Source organism: Rhinoraja longicauda, chromosome 2 (genome assembly GCF_053455715.1).
Source record: "Rhinoraja longicauda isolate Sanriku21f chromosome 2, sRhiLon1.1, whole genome shotgun sequence".
NCBI lineage: Eukaryota > Metazoa > Chordata > Chondrichthyes > Rajiformes > Arhynchobatidae > Rhinoraja > Rhinoraja longicauda.
In genome coordinates, this window is record NC_135954.1 from 110,801,199 (window position 1) to 110,823,688 (window position 22,490).

Sequence of the window (22,490 nt, forward strand, 5' to 3'; positions counted from 1 at the left end):
AAGTTTCAATGACGTCTCCTCCCCTCATCCTTCTAAACTCCATCGAGTCGAGGTCCAGCGCTGTGAAATGCTCAGCTTAGTTCTGCTCCGCGGTGTCAGCCTAGATACATGGTCGCACACAGACGCCCCTCTCCAGGATTGGCTCTACCCTTGCCAGAGAACGACACGACACGCCTTTCCCAAACTCTCCGTACCCAGGACGGTGAAGCAGCGGAGGACTTCATTGTGGTTCTTGACGGCCGTGTGGTTGTTGTAATCCAAGGGAGCACAAATCTGTGGAATGGGAAGAGGGACAGATGTTTGCGATTTGGTTTTTCTTGTCACAAGATACAGTGAAGAATTTTGTTTGAAGTCTTATCTTCGAGAGAGTCGTAGACAGAGCGCTATTGTGGCTCAGCTGGCAGAGCCACCGTCCCTCTGCTCCAGAGACCCAGGTTCAATGCTGACGTCCGGCGCTGTCCCTGTGGAATTTGCACGTTCTCCCTGAGGTTCCCCAGGTGCTCTGGTTCTTCCCACATCCCAAAGACATGCGTGTGGGAAGGTAATTTGGCCACCAGTCATGTTATGGAGGTGTACAAGATCATGAGGTGCAAGGGTAAAGTGAATGCCCAGAGCCTGTTCCCAGGGTAGAGTGGGCGTGAGCTCAATGTTTAGTTAGTTTAGAGATACAGCATGGGAAACAGGCCCTTCGGCCCATTCGGGTCCGCGCCGACCAGCGACCCCCGCACATTAACACCATCCTACACACACTAGGAACAATTTTTACATTTACCAAGCCAATCAACCTACAAAACCTGCACGCCTTTGGAGTGTGGGAGGAAACTGGAAGATCTTGGAGCAAACCCACGCAGGTCACGGGGAGAATGTACAAACTCCGTACAGACGGCACCCGTAATGGGGATGGAACCCGGGTCTCCGGCACTGCATTCGCTGTAAGGCAGCAACTCTACCGCTGCGCCACCGTGACCGCCCAATTAATGCGCGAGGGGAGAGGTTAAAGATGGATCTCAGGAGCAACTTTGTGACTCAGCCCCACACCCGGCCCCATCCACCCACGCCTTACCTGGGGATGCAGGGGTGTTGAGCAGATTGTCGATCTGTGTCTCCAGCACACGGCTGCCCATCTCCACAGCGGCATCCAGGACGTGGCACAGGCTCTGTGGGTCAAACCAACGCTTAGACCATGGCAGTCACCAGTTCACACCGCTCCTACCTCACCGTCACCTCACTGCCCTAGTCTACCGCCCTGCACCCACACCAACATCTCACTGCCCCACTGCACCCACCTCACCACCCCACCCCTCACCACCCCACTCTGCCCACACCATTACCACCCTCCACCATACCGCCAACACCTCTCCCATCCGCACCCCCCCATCACCCACACCTCACTGCCCCCTCTACCCCCCCATCACCCACACCAACATCTCACTGCCCCCTCTACCCCCACATCACCCACACCGACATCTCACTGCCCCACTCTGCCCCCCCATCAGCACACCACCACCTCACCACCCACTCCGTCCCACATCACCCACACCGACATCTCACTGCCCCCCTCTACCCCCACATCACCCACACCGACATCTCACTGCCCCCTCTCCCATCCGCACCGCCACCTCACCACCCACTCCATCCCCCCCCCCCATCACCCACACCGACATCTCACTGCCCCCTCTACCCCATCACCCACACCGACATCTCACTGCCACACTCCGCCCCCCCATCACCCACACCGACATCTCACTGCCTCCTCTGCCCCCTCTCCCCATCCGCACCGCCACCTCACCACCCACTCCATCCCCCCCCATCACCCACACCGACATCTCACTGCCCCACTCTACCCCCCCCCCCATCAGCACCGCCACCCTCCCAGGAAGAGGAGGGGAAAGGGGAGGAGGTGTGACCTGTTGCTGGGAGGGGCTCGGGTGGTGCCGAGGTGGGGATGGTAGTCAGGAGGGAGGGGGAGACGGGAGGAGGGAGACGAGGGGTGGGGATGGGAGGGAGAGAGGAGAGGGGAGGGGAGGGAGAGAGGGGAGGGGGAGGGAGGAGAGAGGGGAGGGGGAGAGGGGCAGGGGAGGGAGGAGAGAGGGGGAAAGGAGAGGGGAGGGGGAGAGGAGAGGGGGAGGAGGGGGGAGGGAGGGGGAGGGGGGGGGAGGAAGAGAGGGGGAGGGGGAGAGGGACAGGGGAGGGAGGAGAGAGGGGGAGGGGGAGAGGGGCAGGGGAGGGAGGAGAGAGGGGGAGGGGAGAGGGGCAGGGGAGGGAGGAGAGAGGGGGAGGGGAGAGGGGCAGGGGAGGGGGAGAGGGGCAGGGGAGGGAGAGGAGAGGGAGGGGGAGAGGGGCAGGGGAGGGAGGAGAGAGGGGCAGGGAGGGAGGAGAGAGGGGGAAAGGAGAGAGGGGAGGGGGAGAGGAGAGGGGGAGGGAGGAGAGAGGGGAGAGAGAGGGGAGGGAGGAGAAAGGGGGAGAGGAGAGTGGGGAGGGGGAGGGGAGGAGAGGGGGGGAGGTAGCAGCTATGACCTGGGGTTGAGAGGTGTTGGCAAGGTTGAGTGGTGTTAGGGGGTGACGAGGGTAATGAGGGGGAGGTGTAGCCTGGAGTTGGAGGGAGATGCAATGTTGGTGAGATTGCGTGGTGTTGTGGAGCGCAGGAGGGGGAGGGGGAGGGGAAGGGGGTGAGGAGGTGTGACCTGGCGTTGGGAGGGAGATGGGTTTAGGTTGGTGAGGATGTATGGAAGTGTGGAAGGCGTGGAGGGGGAGGGGGAGGACGAGATGTGAGGGTATTGAGAGGTTTGGTTGTTGAGGATGAGTGTGGTGGTGGTGGTGGTGGTGGAGGTCAGGAGGTAGAGGATGAGGAGGTGTGACCAGGTGCTCAGAAGGAGTTGGGGTCAGTTGGTGGGGGTGAGAGTATGGTGTGGTGGTCAGGAGTGGGAAGGACGAGGATTTGAGGAAGGACATTCTTGATATTGAGGGCGTGCAGCGCAGGTTCACCAGGTTAATCCTGAATGGCGGGACTGTCATATGTTGAAAGACTGGAGCGACTAGGCTTGTATACACTGGAATTTAGAAGGATGAGAGGGATCTTATTGAAACATATAAGATTATTAAGGGGTTGGACACGTTAGAGGCAGGAAACATGTTCCCAATGTTGGGGGAGTCCAGAACAAGGGGCCACAGTTTAAGAATTAAGGGGCAGGCCATTTAGAACGGAGACGAGGAAAAACTTTTTCAGTCAGAGAGTTGTAAATCTGTGGAATTCTCTGCCTCAGAAGGCAGTGGAGGCCAATTCTCTGAATGCATTCAAGAGAGAGCTGGATAGAGCTCTTAAGGATAGCGGAGTCAGGGGGTATGGGGAGAAGGCAGGAACGGGGTTGATCAGCCATGATCACGGTGAATGGCGGTGCTGGCTCGAAGAGCCGAATGGCCTCCTCCTGCACCTATTGTCTATTGGTGGTGTGGAGATCAGGAAGGAGAGGGTGAGGTGTGTAGTAGAGAGGGAGGTTGGGTTCAGTTGGCGAGGATGCGATGGCAGTGAAGGTGAGTAGGGGCAAGGGGGAGGAGGTGATGGAGGTCGTGAGGAATGGATAATGTAGTTGGTATTGGGAGATGGTTCGGTTGGCAAGGATGACTGTTTGGTCTGCAGGTCAGGAAGTGAGTGCAGTTCATGTTTGGACAGAGTGGGGTTTAGACAATAGACAATAGGTGCAGGAGGAGGCCACTCGGCCCTTCGAGCCAGCACCACCATTCAATGTGATCATGGCTGATCATTCTCAATCAGTACCCCGTTCCTGCCTTCTCCCATACCCCCTGACTCTGCTATCCCTTAAGAGCTCTATCTAGCTCTCTCTTGAAAGCATTCCAGTGAATTGGCCTCCACTGCCTTCTGAGGCAGAGAATTCCACAGATTCACAACTCTCTGGGTGAAAAAGTTTTTCTCATCTCAGTTCTAAATGGCCTACCCTTATTCTTAAACTGTGGCCCCTGGTTCTGGATTTGGGCTGTTGAGGATGAGTGTTTGGTGAGGAGGCAGGAAGGAGAGGGTGAGGAGGTGTGAGCTAGTGTTAGGTAAAGGTGGGGTTCGGGTTGGCGCGGATGAGTGTGGCGGTGGAGGTCAGGAGGTGGTGGGACGAGTTGGTAATGGGAGAAGGTTCAGTTAATGAGGATGAGTGTTTGGTGAGGAGGTCGGGAGGGGGGGGATGAGGTGCGAGTTGGTGTTGGAAGGGAGGTTGGGTTCGGTTGGTGAGTATGAGTGATGGCGGTGAAGGTGAGTGGGGCAAGGGAGGGGTGGTGGAGATCAGGAGGAATGGATAAGGTACCAGTTGGTGAGGATGAGTGTGGGGGTCAGGAAGTGAGTAGGTTGGTGTATGGAGGGGTGGGGTCAGGGTCAGGGTGTGGACGAGTGTTGGAGTGATGGTGAGTAGGTGGTGGGGGGTGGGGACAGTGCTTCCCATACCTGTGTGATGTGCAAGTGGTCAGAGTGCTTGCGGTAGAGGTTGAGGATGCCGGGGATCATCTTGGGCAGCTGCTCCTCCAGTTTGTCGTGGGCATCAAGTGTGACATCTGCCCCACCGCCTCCACCACACTGGTCCTCAGCTGCCGAGACAAACACACGCCGGCTCAGACACGGGCACAGGCCGCGGCTCACACAGCACGGCACAACCGCCCGGCTCACACAGCACGGCACAACCGCCCGGCTCGACACAGCACCGCACAACCGCCCGGCTCACACAGCACGGCACAACCGCCCAGCTCAGACACGGGCACAGGCCGCGGCTCACACAGCACGGCACAACCGCCCGGCTCACACAGCACGGCACAACCGCCCGGCTCACACAGCACCGCACAACCGCCCGGCTCACACAGCACGGCACAACCGCCCAGCTCAGACACGGGCACAGGCCCGGCTCACACAGCACGGCACAACCGCCCGGCTCACACAGCACCGCACAACCTCCCAGCTCAGACACGGGCACAGGCCGCGGCTCACAGAGCACCACACAACCGCACCGGCTCACACAGCACGGCACAACCGCCCGGCTCACACAGCACGGCACAACCGCCCAGCTCAGACACGGGCACAGGCCGCGGCTCACACAGCACGGCACAACCGCCCGGCTCACAGAGCACGGCTCTACCGCCCGGCTCACACAGCACGGCACAACCGCCCGGCTCAGACACGGGCACAGGCCGCGGCTCACAGAGCACAGCACAACCGCCCGGCTCAGACACGGGCACAGGCCGCGGCTCACAGAGCACGGCACACGCCGGCTCACAGAGCACCGCACAACCGCCCAATTTACACAGCACGGCACAACCGCCCGGCTCAGAGCACGGCACAACCGCCCGGCTCACAGAACATAGCACAACCGCCCGGCTCACAGAGTACAGCACAACCGCCCGGCTCACAGAGCACAGCACAGCCGCCCGGCTCACAGAGCACAGCACAACCGCTCGGCTCACACAGCACGGCACAACCGCCCAGCTCACACTGCACCGCACAACCGCCCGGCTCAGACATGGGCACAGGCCGCGGCTCACACAGCACGGCACAACCGCCCCCGCTCACACAGGCACGGCACACCGCCCAGCTCACACAGCACGGCACAACCGCCCGGCTCACAGAGCACCACACAACCGCACAGCTCACACAGCACGGCACAACCGCCCGGCTCACACAGCACCGCACAACCGCCCGGCTCACACAGCACGGCACAACCGCCCGGCTCACAGAGCACAGCACAGCCGCCCGGCTCACAGAGCACAGCACAACCGCCCGGCTCACAGCACGGCACAACCGCCCGGCTCACACAGCACGGCACAACCGCCCGGCTCACAGAACACAGCACAGCCGCCCGGCTCACAGAGCACAGCACAACCGCCCGGCTCACACAGCACGGCACAACCGCCCAGCTCACAGAACACAGCACAGCCGCCCGGCTCACAGAGTACAGCACAACCGCCCGGCTCACACAGCACGGCACAACCGCCCGGCTCACACAGCACGGCACAACCGCCCGGCTCACACAGCACCGCACAACCGCCCGGCTCACAGAGCACAGCACAACCGCCCGGCTCACACAGCACGGCACAACCGCCCGGCTCACACAGCACCGCACAAACCGCCCGGCTCACACAGCACGGCACAACCGCCCGGCTCACAGCACCGCACAACCGCCCGGCTCACACAGCACGGCACAACCGCCCGGCTCACACAGCACCGCACAACCGCCCGGCTCAGCCAACTCAGCCCCGGCACACATGGACACGATCGCGCGTACCCACACACCACCCCGCACCCACCCCACCCCACACCCACACACCACCACCGCAGTGCCCCCGTGTGTTGGGTCAATGGGCCTGTTTCCATGATGAACAGCTCTACGACTCTTCGAGGAGGCCATGCAGCCCATCGAGTTGGACCTAGCTCGGTGCATCAGTAACCCATCTTGGTCCTGGCATCCCGCTCTTCCTCTCCCCACATCCCTACACATTCCCCAGCCCAGCACAGGCGGCACCACGGTGTGAAGGAGCAGCAACTCCACACACTGTCCATCATCCCAGCCAATGGACCCCATCCAGCCGGGGCCCCCCACCTGTCCAGCCATGGGGCCCCCAACCCAACTGAGGGCCCTGATCAAGCTCTTCCCCCCCCCCTCCCCCGAATGAGGGTCCCGATCAAGCTGAGGGTCCCGATCAAGCTGCTCCCCCCCCTCCCTGCACCCGACTGAGGGTCCCGATCAAGCTGCTCCCCCACCTCCCCGCACCCGACTGAGGGTCCCGATCAAGCTGTTCCCCCCCCACGCCGCACCCGACTGAAGATCCGGATCGAGCCGAGGTCCGTACCGAACCGAGACCCCCGTCCAGCTAAGGGACCCCCACGTGGCTGAGGGTCCGGACCAAGCCCCACTGTCCGGACAAGAGATCCGCTCCCACCTAATTGAGGGTCTGGATGGAGCCAATGTGTCCGGAGTGACAGACCCTCTCACCCACCTTGGGGTCCTTGTGCTGCAGCCAGCCATTGAAGAGCACGTCGTAAGAGGCGAAGATCTCGGCAGAGAAGGCGTCTTTCCTGACGGTGGGGTCTGGGGCCTTGTCCAGGTTGGCCAGGTACTCCAAGATGCTCTCACTGAAGTGGCCCAGAGCTGTAGGGGCAAGCTGTGCATCAACATCAACATACACACACTGCCCAAAGCACCCTACTCCTGGGAAACACGCCACACGGCTCCACACCACACCACACACACACTGCCCAACACACCCTGCTCCTGGGAAACACGCACACACACGCACACGGCTCCACACCACACCACAAACACCCTGCTCCACACCACACCATACACACTGCCCAACACACCCTGCTCCTGGGAAACACGCACACACACGCACACGGCTCCACACCACACCACAAACACCCTGCTCCACACCACACCACACACACACTGCCCAACACACCCTGCTCCTGGGAAACACGCACACACACGCACACGCACGCACACGGCTCCACACCCACACCACAAACACACTGCCCAACACACCCTGCTCCTGGGAAACACGCTCCACACCACTCCACACACACACACACACACACACACACTTGCTCCACACCACACACACACACACTGCCCAACACACCCTGCTCCTGGGAAACATGCCGCACGCACGCACGCACACACACACACACACACACCCTGCTCCACACACACTCTGCCCAACACACCATGCCCCACACACCCCACTCAACACACACACACACCCTGCCCCACACACCCCGCTCAACACACGCACACTCCCTGCTCCACACACACAGCTCCACACTGCCCGTCACACACTGCTCCACACACACACGCACACACACACACACCCTGCTCCACGGAAACAATATTTTAACACGCACACATACCCTCCACACCCTACCCACCCGTCAAATGCCCACCCTCCCCATCTACTCACCCACCCACGCTCCCGTCCTCCTGTCACCCACCCACCCACCCAACAGTCACACACACACTGACACAGAGTGAAGCCCCCTCACACACTCCTGGGGTCAGACACAGAGTGAAGTTCCCTCCGCACTGTCCCACCACACACTCCTGGGGTCAGACACAGAGTGAAGTTCCCTCCGCACTGTCCCACCACACACTCCTGGGGTCAGACACAGAGTGAAGTTCCCTCCGCACTGTCCCACCACACACTCCTGGGGTCAGACACAGAGTGAAGCTCCCTGTCACGTACCGATGGTGAAGACAGATTTCATGGAGTCTTGCTTGGCCATTGCCAGCATGGGCAGCATCGTTCCCAGGATTGCCGTCAGAAAGGGGACCATCCCGTACACTGGGAAACAAGCAGTCAGTGGGTTAGTGCAGGGAGGAACTACACATGCTGGTTTAATCTGACCGTAGACACAAGAACGCTAGAGTCACTCAGCGGGATAGGCAGCATCCCTCGAGAAACGTATATGTGTGCATTAACATATACAATACAATACAATATATCTTTAGAGCGTGTACGTATGTGTGTATACGTGCGTGTGAGTGTTTATATAGATACAGGTGCTCAACTTACAATGAGGTCACGTTCCGAGAAACCCATCACAAACCAAAAATATCGTGAGTCGAAAATGCATTGAATACACGTGATCGCGCGGCCGGAAGCGAGCTGCGGCTCGCCACGGGTCACTGCCGTGTGCACCATCGCATAAGCCGGGGAGCATCTGGAGATGTATATCTATGTGTAGACGTGGGGGGATACGTGGGGGATAAGTGGGGGTTACGGGGGGGAGATATGGAGGCAGGCAGAGGTTAGTATGATGCCAGCGTGCTGGGCAGGGATATGCTGGGCAGAAGGGCCAGTCAGTACTGGGCAGGGATGCGATGGGCAGAAGGGCTGGTCAATGCTGGGCAGGGATATGCTGGGCAGAAGGGCCAGTCAGTACTGGGCAGGGATGCGATGGGCAGAAGGGCTGGTCAATGCTGGGCAGGGATATGCTGGGCAGAAGGGCCGGTCAGTACTGGGCAGGGACATGCTGGGCAGAAGGGCCAGTCTTAGTGCTGGGCAGGGACATGCTGGGCAGGGACATGCTGGGCATGGACATGCTGGGCAGGTACATGCTGGGCAGGGACATGCTGGGCAGGGACATGCTGGGCAGGGACATGCTGGGCAGGGATATGCTGGGCAGGGATATGCTGGGCAGAAGGGCCGGTCAGTGCTGGGCAGGGATGCGATGGGCAGAAGGGCCAGTCTTAGTGCTGGGCAGGGACGCGCTGGGCAGAAGGGCCTGTACCGTGCTGGGCAGGGTTGCGATGGGCAGAAGGGCCGGTGCCATGCTAGGCAGGGATGCGATGGGCAGAAGGGCCTGTACCGTGCTGGCCTCACCGTTGGCAGTGGGAGAGGTTCCCCAGGGTGTGGACGATGTAGAGGTGGGGCAGCACTCCGGGCTGGAACCTCTGCAGGACGTCCTCCATCACCTCATTGATGAACCTGCAGCCCAGAGCCACCAGCAGCTGGCTGGCAGCGGCCTGCCACTCCACCTGCACCTCCTGGCACAACAGTGACATGTCAGTGTGGACCAGCCCTGGTCACCCCCCCCCCACACACACACACACACACCCCACACACACACACCCCCCACACACACACCCCACACACACCCCCCCCCCCACACCCTCCCCCACACACACCCTCCCCCCACACACACACACACGGGGATCCCACACGCACCCCCATAAACGGTGTCCCCACCCCACACACACACACCCCACACACACACACCCCACACACACACACCCCCCCCCCCACCCCACACACACACACACACACCCACCCCACACACACCCCCCCACACACACGGGGATCCCACACGGACCCCCACAAACGGGGTCCCCACCCCACACACACACACAGGGACACAGATGCACGAAGACATCGACCCTGTCCCGTTGGCCCCACGCGGACACGGACACCACCGCCAATGTCCCCTGTGTGGGTCCACCCCAACACCACTTGGAACAGCAGGCCCCCACCCACAGGAACCCCCAATCCCCTCCCCCTTGTCCCCTCTGCCCACTCCCCCTCGCCCCTCCCCTCGTCCACTCTCCCCACCCTGTCCTCCGGTGCAGGGTCGGGGGGGCGAGGGTCGGGCGTTGGGGACTTACCTTGGAGCGGGTCATTTCGTCGGAAGCGAGGGAGATGAGCTTGCGGGCGAGGGGCTGCTCCAGGCAGTCCAGGCAGTCCTTGGCGATGGCCTCCATGCTGTGCAGCACAATGACACGGTGGACCTGTACCAGCTGGGCAGAGAGAGCAGCGTCACCCACAGCACGGGGAAGAGTGGGGGGTGGGGAAGATGGCGGGAAGTTGTTTGGGTGCGGCCAGTGTTGGCATTGGGTGATAGTAGAGGGAGGTTTCCCGATGGAAGAGAGGGAGTTTCCCCACAGCACCCCAGCCCCTCCCTTGCACACCAACCCTTCCCTTCCGCCCACCCCCTCCCTTCCCCCCCACCCCCTCCCTCGCCCCCACCCCCTCCCTTCCCCCGACCCCACCCCCCTCCTTCGCCCATACCCCCTGCCTTCCCCCCACCCCCTCCCTCGCCCCTCCACCCTCCCTTCCCCCCACCCCCTCCCTCGCCCCCACCCCCTCCCTTCCCACCACCCCTCCCTCGCCCCTACCCCCTCCCTCGCCCCCCACCCCCTCCCTTCCCCCACCCCCTCCCTCGCCCCGACCCCCTCCCTTCCCCCCACCCCCTCCCTCGCCCCCACCCCCTCCTTCGCCCCCATCCCCTCCCTTCCCCCAACCCCCAACCCCTCCTTCCCGCCACCCCCTCCCTCGCCCTCCACCCTCCCTTCCCCCACCCCCTCCCTTCCCCCCACCCCCTCCTTCCCCCAACCCCCACCCCCTCCTTCCCCCCACCCCCTTCCTCGCCCCTACCCCCTCCCTCGCCCCCACCCCCTCCCTCGCCCCTACCCCCTCCCTTCCCCCCACCCCCTCCCTCGCCCCTACCCCCTCCCTTCCCCCCACCCCCTCCCTCGCCCCTCCACCCTCCCTTCCCCCCCACCCCCTCCCTTCCCCCAACCCCCACCCCCTCCTTCCCCCCTCCCTCGCCCCTACCCCCCTCCCTTCCCCCCACCCCCTCCCTCGCCCCTACCCCCTGCCTTCCCCCCACCCCCTCCCTCACCCCTACCCTCTCCCTCGCCCCCACCCCCTCCCTTGCCCCTACCCCCTCCCTTCCCCCCACCCCCTCCCTCGCCCCTACCCCCTCCCTTCCCCCACCCCCTCCCTCGCCCCTACCCTCCCGCCATCTCCTCCCTCGCCCCCACCCCCTCCCTCGCCCCCACCCCCTCCCTTCCCCCCACCCCCTCCCTTCCCCCCACCCCCTCCCTCGCCCCTACCCCCTCCCTTCCCCCCACCCCCTCCCCTCGCCCCTACCCTCCCGCCACCCCTTCCCTCGCCCCCACCACCTCCCTCGCCCCCACCCCCTCCCTTCCCCCCACCCCCTCCCTCGCCCCTACCTTGCTGTGCTTGCTGAGGTAGTCATGGCAGGCGGTCAGCACCAGCTGGGGGTGTCGTGCCCCCAATACCCGCAAGGCCTGGGCGATCTCCTGCCGCACCCCCTCGTCCTTGTCGAGGGCAGCGTCGATGAGGGCCAGGGAGAAAGCTGCAGGAGAGGGCAACGTCAGGCTGGGTCAACACTGGGTGGTGGGGGTGGGGGGAGGGTGTGTGTGTGTGTGTGTGCGTGCATCTGCAGTTTGGGCGTCACGGTGGTGCAGCGGTAGAGTTGCTGCCTTACAGCGAATGCAGCGCCGGAGACCCGGGTTCCATCCCGACTACGGGTGCTGCCTGTACGGAGTTTGTACGTTCTCCCCGTGACCTGCGTGGGTTTCCTCCCACACTCCAAAGACGTATAGGTTTGTAGGTTAATTGGCTTGGCAAATGTAAAAAATTGTCCCTAGTGTGTGTAGGATGGTGTTAATGTACGGGGATCGCTGGGCGGCGCGGACCCGGTAGTCCGAAAGGCCCTGTTTCCGCGCTGTATCTCTAAACTAAAACTAAACACCGTAAACACAAAAAGCTGGAGTAACTCAGCGGGACAGACAGCATCTCGGGGGAGAAGGAATGGGTGACGTTTCGGGTCGAGACCCTTGCTCAGACTGAGAGCCGGCGCGAGGATGTTGCCTGGACCAGCCTGACATCAGTGGTGGGGAAGATGCTGGAGTCAATTATAAAAGAAGAAATTGCGGAGCATTTGGATAGCAGTAACAGGATCGTTCCGAGTCAGCATGGATTTACGAAGGGGAAATCATGCTTGACTAATCTTCTGGAATTTTTTGAGGATGTAATTGGGGAAATGGACTGGGGAGAGCCAGTGGATGTAGTGTACCTGGACTTTCAGAAAGCCTTCGACAAGGTCCCACATAGGAGATTAGTGGGCAAAATTAGAGCACATGGTATTGGGGGTAGGGTACTGACATGGATAGAAAATTGGTTGGCAGACAGAAAGCAAAGAGTGGGGATAAATGAGTCCCTTTCAGAATGGCAGGCAGTGACTAGTGGGGTACCGCAAGGCTCGGTGCTGGGACCACAGCTATTTACAATATACATTAATGACTTAGATGAAGGGATTAAAAGTAACATTAGCAAAATTACAGACAACACAAAGCTGGGTGGTAGTGTGAACTGTGAGGAAGATGCTATGAGGTTGCAGGGTGACTTGGACAGGTTGTGTGAGTGGGCAGATGCATGGCAGATGCAGTTTAATGTAGACAAATGTGAGGTTAATAATATAATAATAATAATATATTCCTTTATTTGTCCCACACCGGGGAAATTTGCAGTGTCACAGCAGCAAAGTGGATAGCAAGAGACATTCATTATAAATAAAAATAAATATAAGGATAATTGTCATCATTTAATGTATTTTTCCTTAACTGTTATTGTTGACTGGTCTGCTGGGAGCAGTGCTGGTTGTACAGTCTCACAGCAGCGGGAAGGAAGGACCTCCTATATCTCTCCTTCACACACTTGGGGTGAAGGAGTCTGTCACTGAAGGAGCTACTCAGTGCAGTGACAGTGTCCTGTATGGGGTGGGAGTCATTGTCCAGCAGCGATGTTATCTTTGCCATCATCCTCCTCTCTCCCACCGCCTGTACTGAGTCGAGGGGGCAACCCAGGACAGAGCCGGCCTTCCTGACCAGCTTGTCGAGTCTCTTCCCCTCCGCTGCTGAGATGCTGCTGCTCCAGCAGACCACTCCATAGAAAATGGCCGATGCAACCACCGTGTTGTAGGAGGTCCTCAGGAGTTCCCCCTGCACTCCACAAGGACCTGAGTCCTTTGGAGTTATCCACGTTGGTGGTAACAACAGGAAGGCAGATTATTATCTGAATGGTATCAAGTTAGGAAAAGGGTAAGTACAACGAGACCTGGGTGTCCTAGTTCATCAGTCACTGAAAGGAAGCATGCAGGTACAGCAGGCAGTGAAGAAAGCCAATGGAATGTTGGCCTTCATAACAAGAGGAGTTCAGTAGGGGAGCAGAGGGGTCCTTCTGCAGTTGTACAGGACCCTAGTGAGACCGCACCTGGAGTACTGTGTATCCAGACTTGAGGAAGGACATTCTTGCTATTGTGGGAGTGCAGCTTAGGTTCACCAGGTTAATTCCCGGCATGGCAGGACTGTCGTACGTTGAAAGACTGGAGTGACTGGGCTTGTAAATTCTGAAATTTAGAAGGATGAGAGGGGATCTTATTGAAACATAAAAGATTATTAAGGGATTGGACAAGCTAGAGGCAGGAAACATGTTCCCAATTTTGGGGGAGTCCCGAACCAGCGGCCACAGTTTAAGAATAAGGGGTAGGCCATTTAGAACGGAGATGAGGAAAAACCTTTTCACTCAGAGAGTTGTGAAGCTGTGGAATTCTCTGCCTCAGAAGGCAGTGGAGGCCAATTCTCTGGATGCTTTCAAGAGAGAGCTAGATAGAGCTCTTATGGATAGCGGAGTCAGGGGGTATGGGGAGAAGGCAGGAACAGGGTACTGATTGTGGATGATCACTCATGATCATGGTGAATGGCAGTGCTGACACCTATTGTCTATTGAAACCGAAGATCTCTGGGAAAACTCATGCAAGTCACGGGGAGAACGTACAAACTCCGTACAGACAGCACCCGTGGTTAGGATGGTACCCGGGTCTCCGGCGCTGCTTTTGCTGTAAGGCAGCAACTCTACCGCTGCACCACCGTGACCACCCCACCGTGAGTCTTGGCAACATATTTTGTTGTTACTTCCCTCAAATTATTCCTAGACTTCCTGCTAGTCTCTAACCATGCTGTGCACAGGCTAGTTATCTTTATCTTGGTATGCTTTGTTCTCACCTACCCCTAGCTAATAATGACCTATTCTGTATTTTCCTTGCTCCGTGCCCCCTTTGATGTTTTGTTTTCACACCTTACCCTTCCATATCTCTGTGTTTCCCTCCCCGCAGACTCTTAGGCTGAAGAAGGGTCTCGACCCGAAACGTCACCCATTCCTTCTCTCCAGAGATGCTGGCTGTCCCGCTGAGTTACTCCAGCAATTTGTGCTATCTTCAGCAGCTGCAGTTCCTTCCTACACTGTTGGTCACACATGAACTCACTGCCCTGAATATAGTCAGTGAGTCATTCATTCAGCAGGAAACAGGGCCTTCAGCCCATAAGGAGTCTACACCAACCACTACACTGCTCCCATTTTGTTCTGCCCACATTCCATCAACTCCCCCAGAGTCTACCCCCTCACTCACAGCACGGTGGCACGGCGGTAGAGTTGCTGCCTTACAGCAAACGCAGCGCCGGAGACCCGGGTTCCATCCTGACTACGGGTGCTGTCTGTGCGGAGTTTGTGCGTTCTCCCCGTGACCTGCATGTGTGTTCCCCGAGATCTTCGGTTTCCTCCCACACTCCAAAGACGTGCAGGTTTATAGGTTAATTTGCTTGGTAAATGTAAAAATTGTCCCTCGTGCATGTAGGATAGTGTTAATGTGCAGGGATCGCTGTGGGCTATTCACAGTGGGCTATTAACCGTACCAATATACACCTCCTTGGGATCTATGGGGAGGCATAGGATATGATTGCCTTCATTGATTGAGGCATTGAGTACAAGAGTCAGGAGGTCAAGGTGCAACTTTATAGTACTTTGGTTTGGAGTATTGTTTGCAGTTCTGGTCACCCCTTTACAGAAAGGATGTGGCAGCTTTGGAAAAGGTGCAGAGGAGATTTACCGGAATAAGACAATGTGCTGGAGTAACTCAGCAGGTTAAACAGCGACTCTGGAGAACATGGATAGGTGATGTTTCAGGACTGGACCCTTCTTCAGACTGACTGTAGTAGGGGGGGAGATCAAGCGCAGGCTGGGCGATCGTTTCGCTGAACACCTCCGCTCAATCTGCTTAAACCTACCTGATCTCCCGGTTGCTAATCCCATTAATTCCCCCCTCCCAGTCCGACACTGACCTTTTTGTCCTGGGCCTCCTCCATTGTCAGAATGAGGCCCAAAGCAAATTGGAAGAACAGCACCTCATATTTTGCTTGGGCAGCTTACACCCCAGCGGTATGAATATTGTCTTTTCTAACTTTAAGTAACCCTTGCTTTCCCTCTCTCTCCATCCCTCTCCCTTCCTAGTTCTCCATCCAGTCTGACTGATAAAATTTTATCCCAGCATGCTTCGTTGTCACCTTCTCCAAGCTAACAATGATCTATTCTACATTTTCCTTGATTCACATCCCCTTTGATGTCTCGTTTTCCCACCTTACACTTTCTTATCTCTGTCTCCCCCTCCCCTGACTCTCAGTCTGAAGAAGGGTCGCGACCTGAAACGTCACCCATTCCTTCTCTCCAGAGATGCTGCCTGACCCGCTGAGTTACTCCAGCATTTTGTGCCAATCTTCGTAGTAGGGGGGAAGACAGCTGGAAGAGATGTAGGTGCGGCACAAAGCCTGGCAAGTGATACGAAGGAACTGCAGATGCTGGTTTACACCCAAGATAGACACAAAAATCTGGAGTAACTCAGTGGGTCAGGCAGCATCTCCTGAGAAACAGAATTGGTGATGTTTCGGGTCTGAAGAGGAGGTCCGACCCGAAACGTCACCTATTCCTTTTTTCCAGAGATGCTGCCTGACCCGCTGAGTTACTCCAGCTTTTTGTGTCCAACCTGGCAAGCGATAGGTGGATACAGGAGGGGGGTGGGGGGGGTTGATTGGCAGATGGTTGGACAAAGTTCAGAGATAAGACGACAATAGGTTTAGTTTCGTTTAGAGATACAGCGCGGAAACAGGCCCTTCGGCCCACCGAGTCCGTGCCGACCAGCGATCCCCGCACATTAACACTATCCTACACACACTAGGGGCAATTTTACCTTTTTTTACCAAGCCAATTAACCTACATCCCTGTACGTCTTTGGAGTGTGGGAGGAAACCGAAGATCTCAGAGAAACCCCACGCAGGTCATAGGGGGAGAACGTACAGAAACAAAACAAACCAAGTTTGTACAACCACTCCTTGCAGCCAATGCCCGCTAATCCAGGCAGCATCTTGGTAAAAGGTCGGCACGGTGGCGCAGCGGCAGAGTTGCTGCCTTACAGCGAATGCAGCGCCGGAGACCCGGGTTCGATCCTGACTACGGGTGCTGTCTGTTCGGAGTTTGTACGTTCTCCCCGTGACCTGCGTGGGTTTTCTCCGAGATCTTCGGTTTCCTCCCACACTCCAGAGACGTGCAGGTTTGTAGGTTAATTGGCTCGGCAAATGTAAAAATTGTCCTGAGTGTGTGTAGGATAGTGTTAGTGCGCGGGGATCGCGGGTCAGGGCGGATCCGGTGGGCCAAAAGGGCCTGTTTCCGCGCTGTATCCCTAAACTACAAAGGTCTGTCAGTTATCGTAAACAAGTGGCACTTTGTCAGGCAGACTAATCACCGCCTACAGTTAACCACAGACAGGCAGGGAAAGAATGTTCCTATCAGAAAGAATGTTGAGGCACAACTGCCTGGGTGTCAAACGTCGACTTATGAAACATGTCTTCCTGCTGATTTGACAGCACGCAACAAAAGCTTTTCACTCTACACGCGACATAAAGTCGACTGAACTGAACACTAAACGTTATTCCATTATCACGTATCTGACTTGACCTTGCACGAAATATTATTGCCTTATCATGCATTTTCTGTAGGTTCTCCCCCCGTGACCTGCATGGGATTTCTCAGAGATCTTCAGATTCCTCCCACACTCCAAAGACATACAGGTTTGTAGGTTACTTGGCTTGGGATAAATGTAAACTTGTCCCTAGTGTGTTGGGTAGTGTTAGTGTGCGGGGATCGCTGGTCGGCACGGGCTCGGTGGGCCGAAGGGCCTGTTTCCGCGCTGTATCTCTAAACTAAACAAAACCTATTGTCGTCTTATCTCTGCACTTTGTCCAACCATCTTCCAATCAACCCCCCCCCTCACCTGTATCCACCTGTGACTTGCCAGGATGAACACAAAAAGCTGGAGTAACTCAGCGGGTCAGGCATGTATCTATACACTGTGAATGGCTCGATGGTAATCACGTATTGTCTTTCCACTGACTGGATATCACGCAACAAAAGCTTTTCACTGTACCTCGGTACACGTGGCAATGAACTAAACGGAACTGAACGAGACCACTTATTTCTTCGTATCGGAGAGTAAAGAAGAGTCCCGACTCGAAACATCACCCATCCTTTTTTTCCAGAGATGCTGCCTGACTTGCTGAGTTACTCCAGCACTCTGTGTCTGTCCACCTATTTCTCCACTGCTTTAAGAAGCATCCTCAGTACTCAAGTCAAACAACAGGCCCTATGGCCCAACTCACCCATATCAACCAAGATGACCCATCTAAGCTATTCCCATTTGCCCGCATTGGGCCAAATCCCTCGAAATCTTTCCCATCCACTTGCCTGTCCAAATGTCTTTTAATTATTGTTACAACTTCTACTACTTCCTCAAGCAACTCATCCCATACACCCACCACCCTCTGTGTGAAAAACGTGTCACACAGGTTCCTATTAAATCTTTCCCAGTGAGTTAAGGGTTCAGTGAGTTAAGGGTTCAGTGAGTTAAGGGTACAGTGCTTTTTAGTAAAGGTACAGTTTAAAGGATTAAGATTTTTAAAGTGGGAGTGAGTTGATTTAATTTGGGGGCAAGACATGTCAGGTGAGATCGGCCCCGTGGAATGCTCATCCTGCAACATGTGGGAGATCAGGCATATTGTCGGTGTCCCTGATGACTACATGTGCAGGAAGTGTGTCCAGCTGCAGCTCCTGGCAAACCGCATTGAACGGTTGGAGCTGCGGTTGGATTCATACTGGAGCATCCACGATGCTGAGAAGGTCGTGAATAGCACGTACAGTGAGTTGGCCACACCGCAGGTAAAAGATAAGCGGACAGAAAGGGAACGGGTGGCCACTAGCCAGCGTAGCAGTAGGCAGGTAGTGCAGGAGTCCCCTGCGGTCATCTCCCTCCTAAACAGATATATCATTTTGGATACTGTTGGGGGAGATGGCTCACCAGGGGAAGGCAGCAGCAGCCAAGTTCATGGCACCGTGGGTGGCTCTGCGGCAAAGGAGGGGAGGAAAAAGAGTGGAAGGGCTATAGTAATAGGGGATTCAATTGTAAGGGGTATAGATAGGCGTTTCTGCGGCCGCAAACGAGACTCCAGGATGGTATGTTGCCTCCCTGGTGCAAGGGTCAGGGATGTCTCTGAGCGGCTGCAGAACATTCTGGAAGGGGAGGGTGAACAGCCAGTTGTCGTGGTGCACATTGGCACCAACGATATAGGTACAAAACGGGATGAGGTCCTACGAGGTGAATTTAGGGAGCTAGGAGATAAACTTAAAAGTAGGACCTCAAAGGTAATAATCTCTGGATTACTACCAGTGCTAGTCAGAGTAGAAATAGGAGGATATTTCAGATGAATACGTGGCTTGAAAAATGGTGCAAGGGGGAGGGATTCAAATTTCTAGGACATTGGAACCAGTTCTGGGGGAGGTGGGACCGTTACAAACAGGACGGTCTGCACCTGAGCTGGAATGGAACCAATGTCCTTGGGGGAGTGTTTGCTAGTGCTGTCGGGGAGGATTTAAACTAATGTGGCAGGGGGATGGGAGCAGGAGCAGAGAGACAGAGGGGTGTAAAATAAGGGTAGAAGCAATAGGTAGCAAGGTGAAAAGTAAAAGTGGCAGGCAGACAAATCCAGGGCAAAAATCAAAAAGGGCCACTTTTCAACATAATTGTATAAGGGGTAAGAGTGTTGTAAAAACAAGCCTGAAGGCTTTGTGTCTCAATGCAAGGAGTATACGTAATAAGGTGGATGAATTAAATGTGGAGATAGTTATTAATGATTATGATATAGTTGGGATTACGGAGACATGGCTCCAGGGTGACCAAGGCTGGGAGCTCAACATCCAAGGATATTCAATATTCAGGAGGGATAGACAGAAAGGAAAAGGAGGTGGGGTAGCGTTGCTAGTTAGAGAGGAGATTAACGCAATAGAAAGGAAGGACATTAGCTTGGAGGATGTGGAATCGATATGGGTAGAGCTGCAAAACACCAAGGGGCAGAAAACAGGAAATTAGAAATGCGTGCACTAAAAGTGCAGCAGTTATAATGGGTGACTTCAATCCACATATAGATAGGGTGAATCAAATTGGCAGAGGTGCTGAGAAATAGGATTTCTTGGAATGTATGCGGGATAGTTTTCTAAACCAACATGTAGAGGAACCAACGAGAGAGCAGGCTATTCTAGACTGGGTATTGAGTAATGAGGAAGGGTTAGTTAGCAATCTTGATGTGCGTGGCCCCTTGGGTAAGAGTGACCATAATATGGTTGAGTTCTTCATTAGGATGGAGAGTGACATAGTTAATTCAGAAATAACGGTTCTGAACTTAAAGAAAGGTAACTTTGAGGGTATGAGACGTGAATTGGCCAAGATGTGGCCCTTGTGGCTAAAGGGATCAGGGGGTATGGAGAGAAGGCAGGTACAGGATACTGAGTTGGATGATCAGCCATGATCATATTGAATGGCGGTGCAGGCTCGAAGGGCCGAATGGCCTACTCCTGCACCTACTTTCTATGTTTCTATGTTTACCTTAAACCTTATCGTCTAGCTCTTGATTCCTCCACCCTGTGTAAAAGACTCATGATTTTATACAACTCTCAGATCACCCCTCATCCTCCTGCGCTCCAAGGAATAAAGTCCTAGCCTACCCAACCTCTCCCTATAGCTCAGACCCTCGAGTCCTGGCAACACCCTTGTAAGAATTTTCAGAATGGCAGGCAGTGGCTAGCGGGGTGCTGCAAGGCTTGGTGCTGGGACCCCAGTTATTTACAGTACATATTAATGATTTAGACGAGGGAATTAAATGTAACATCACTAAATTTGCAGGTGCCACAAAGCTGGGTGGCAGTGTGAACTGCAAGGAGGCTGCAGGATGACTTGGACAGGTTAGGTGAGTGGGCAGAAGCAGTTTAATGTGGATAAATGTGAGGTGATCAACTTTGGTGGCTGCTGTGAGACTGCTGCTGTGAGACTGCACAACCAGCACTGCTGCCAGCAGACCAGTCAACAGTAACAATAGACAATAGACAATAGACAATAGGTGCAGGAGTAGGCCATTCAGCCCTTCGAGCCAGCACCGCCATTCAATGTGATCATGGCTGATCACTCTCAATCAGTACCCCGTTCCTGCCTTCTCCCCATACCCCCTCACTCCGCTATCCTTAAGAGCTCTATCCAGCTCTCTCTTGAAAGCATCCAACGAACTGGCCTCCACTGCCTTCTGAGGCAGAGAATTCCACACCTTCACCACCCTCTGACTGAAAAAGTTCTTCCTCATCTCCGTTCTAAATGGCCTACCCCTTATTCTCAAACTGTGGCCCCTTGTTCTGGACTCCCCCAACATTGGGAACATGTTATCTGCCTCTAATGTGTCCAATCCCCTAATTATCTTATATGTTTCAATAAGATCCCCCCTCATCCTTCTAAATTCCAGTGTATACAAGCCCAATCGCTCCAGCCTTTCAACATACGACAGTCCCGCCATTCCGGGAATTAACCTAGTGAACCTACGCTGCACGCCCTCCATAGCAAGAAGCTAAGAACACACAGAAAACTGATGACAATTTATGTATCTTGTATTTATAATGAATAATCTCTTGCTCTCTTGCTATCCACTTTACTGCTGTAACACTGTAAATTTCCCCGGTGTGGGACGAATAAAGGAATATATTATTTTTATTATTATTATTATTATCTGAATGGTGTCAGATTAGGAAAAAGGGAGGTGCAACGAGACCTGGATGTCCTTATACATCAGTCACTGAAAGGAAGCATGCAGGTACAGCAGGCAGTGAAGAAAGCCAATGGCATGTTGGCCTTCATTGCGAGAGGATTTGACTATAGGAGCAAGGAGGTGCTACTGCAGTTGTTCAGGGCCATGGTGAGACCACACCTGGAGTATTGTGTGCAATTTTGGTCTCCCAATTTGAGGAAGGGCATTATTGTTATTGAGGGTGCAGTGTAGGTTCACCAGGTTAATTCCCGGGAAGGCGGGAATTCCAGGAATGTCGTATGATGAAAGACTGGGTCGACTGGGCTTGTACTCGCTAGAATTTAGAAGGATGAGAGGGGATCTTATAGAAACATACAGAATTCTTAAGAGGATTGGACAGGGTGGTTGCAGGAAAAATGTTCCCGATGTTGGGTGAGTCCAGAACCAGGGGTCACAGTTTAAGAATAAGGGGTTGGCCATTTGGGACTGAGATGAGGAAAGACATTTTCACCCAGAGAGTTGCAAATCTGTGGAATTCTCTGCCACAGGAGGCAGTGGAGCCCAATTCACTTGATGTTTTCAAGAGAGAGTTAGATTTAGCTCTTGGGGAGAAGGGCGGCACGGTGGCGCAGCGGTAGAGTTGCTGCTTTACAGCGAATGCAGCGCCGGAGACTCAGGTTCGATCCTGACTACGGGTGCTGCACTGTAAGGAGTTTGTACGTTCTCCCCGTGACCTGCGTGGGTTCACTCCGAGATCTTCGGTTTCCTCCCACACTCCAAAGACGTACAGGTATGTAGGTTAATTGGCTGGGTAAATGTAAAAATTGTCCCTAGTGGGTGTAGGATAGTGTTAGTGTATCGCTGGGCGGCACGGACTTGGTTGGCCGAAAAAGGGCTGTTTCCGGCTGTATATATGATATGATAAGAAGATCAAAGGATATGGGGAAAAAGCTAAAACGGGGTACTGATTTTGGATGATCAGCCGTGATCATATTGAATGGCGGTGCCGGCTCGATGGGCCGAATGGCCCACTCCTGCACTTATTTTCAATGTTTCTAAATCTTCTCTGCACTTTTTCCAGCTTAGCAGCATTCTTCCCACAGCAGGATGACCAAAACTGAACACAATACACCACATAGTCAAGAGATAGATGGCCATAGACAAGGTGCTGGTAAATTGGATTACATTTAGATGGATACA

At 55.6% G+C, this 22,490-nt stretch overlaps 1 pseudogene across 1 annotated transcript in view; it reads right to left on the minus strand.

The window, feature by feature from the left end:
- Positions 1 to 119: 119 nt before the first annotated feature.
- Positions 120 to 22,490, minus strand: part of LOC144610807 (maestro heat-like repeat-containing protein family member 1) — a 32,566-nt pseudogene continuing 10,195 nt past the window's right edge. The window contains exons 3-10 of the transcript XR_013549452.1: positions 11,496 to 11,641; positions 10,146 to 10,277; positions 9,353 to 9,530; positions 8,227 to 8,325; positions 6,985 to 7,136; positions 4,448 to 4,587; positions 1,064 to 1,157; positions 120 to 273 (exon numbers count right to left, since the gene is read on the minus strand). The product of XR_013549452.1 is annotated as a maestro heat-like repeat-containing protein family member 1 (transcript). The remainder of the gene's footprint in view (positions 274 to 1,063; positions 1,158 to 4,447; positions 4,588 to 6,984; positions 7,137 to 8,226; positions 8,326 to 9,352; positions 9,531 to 10,145; positions 10,278 to 11,495; positions 11,642 to 22,490) is intronic.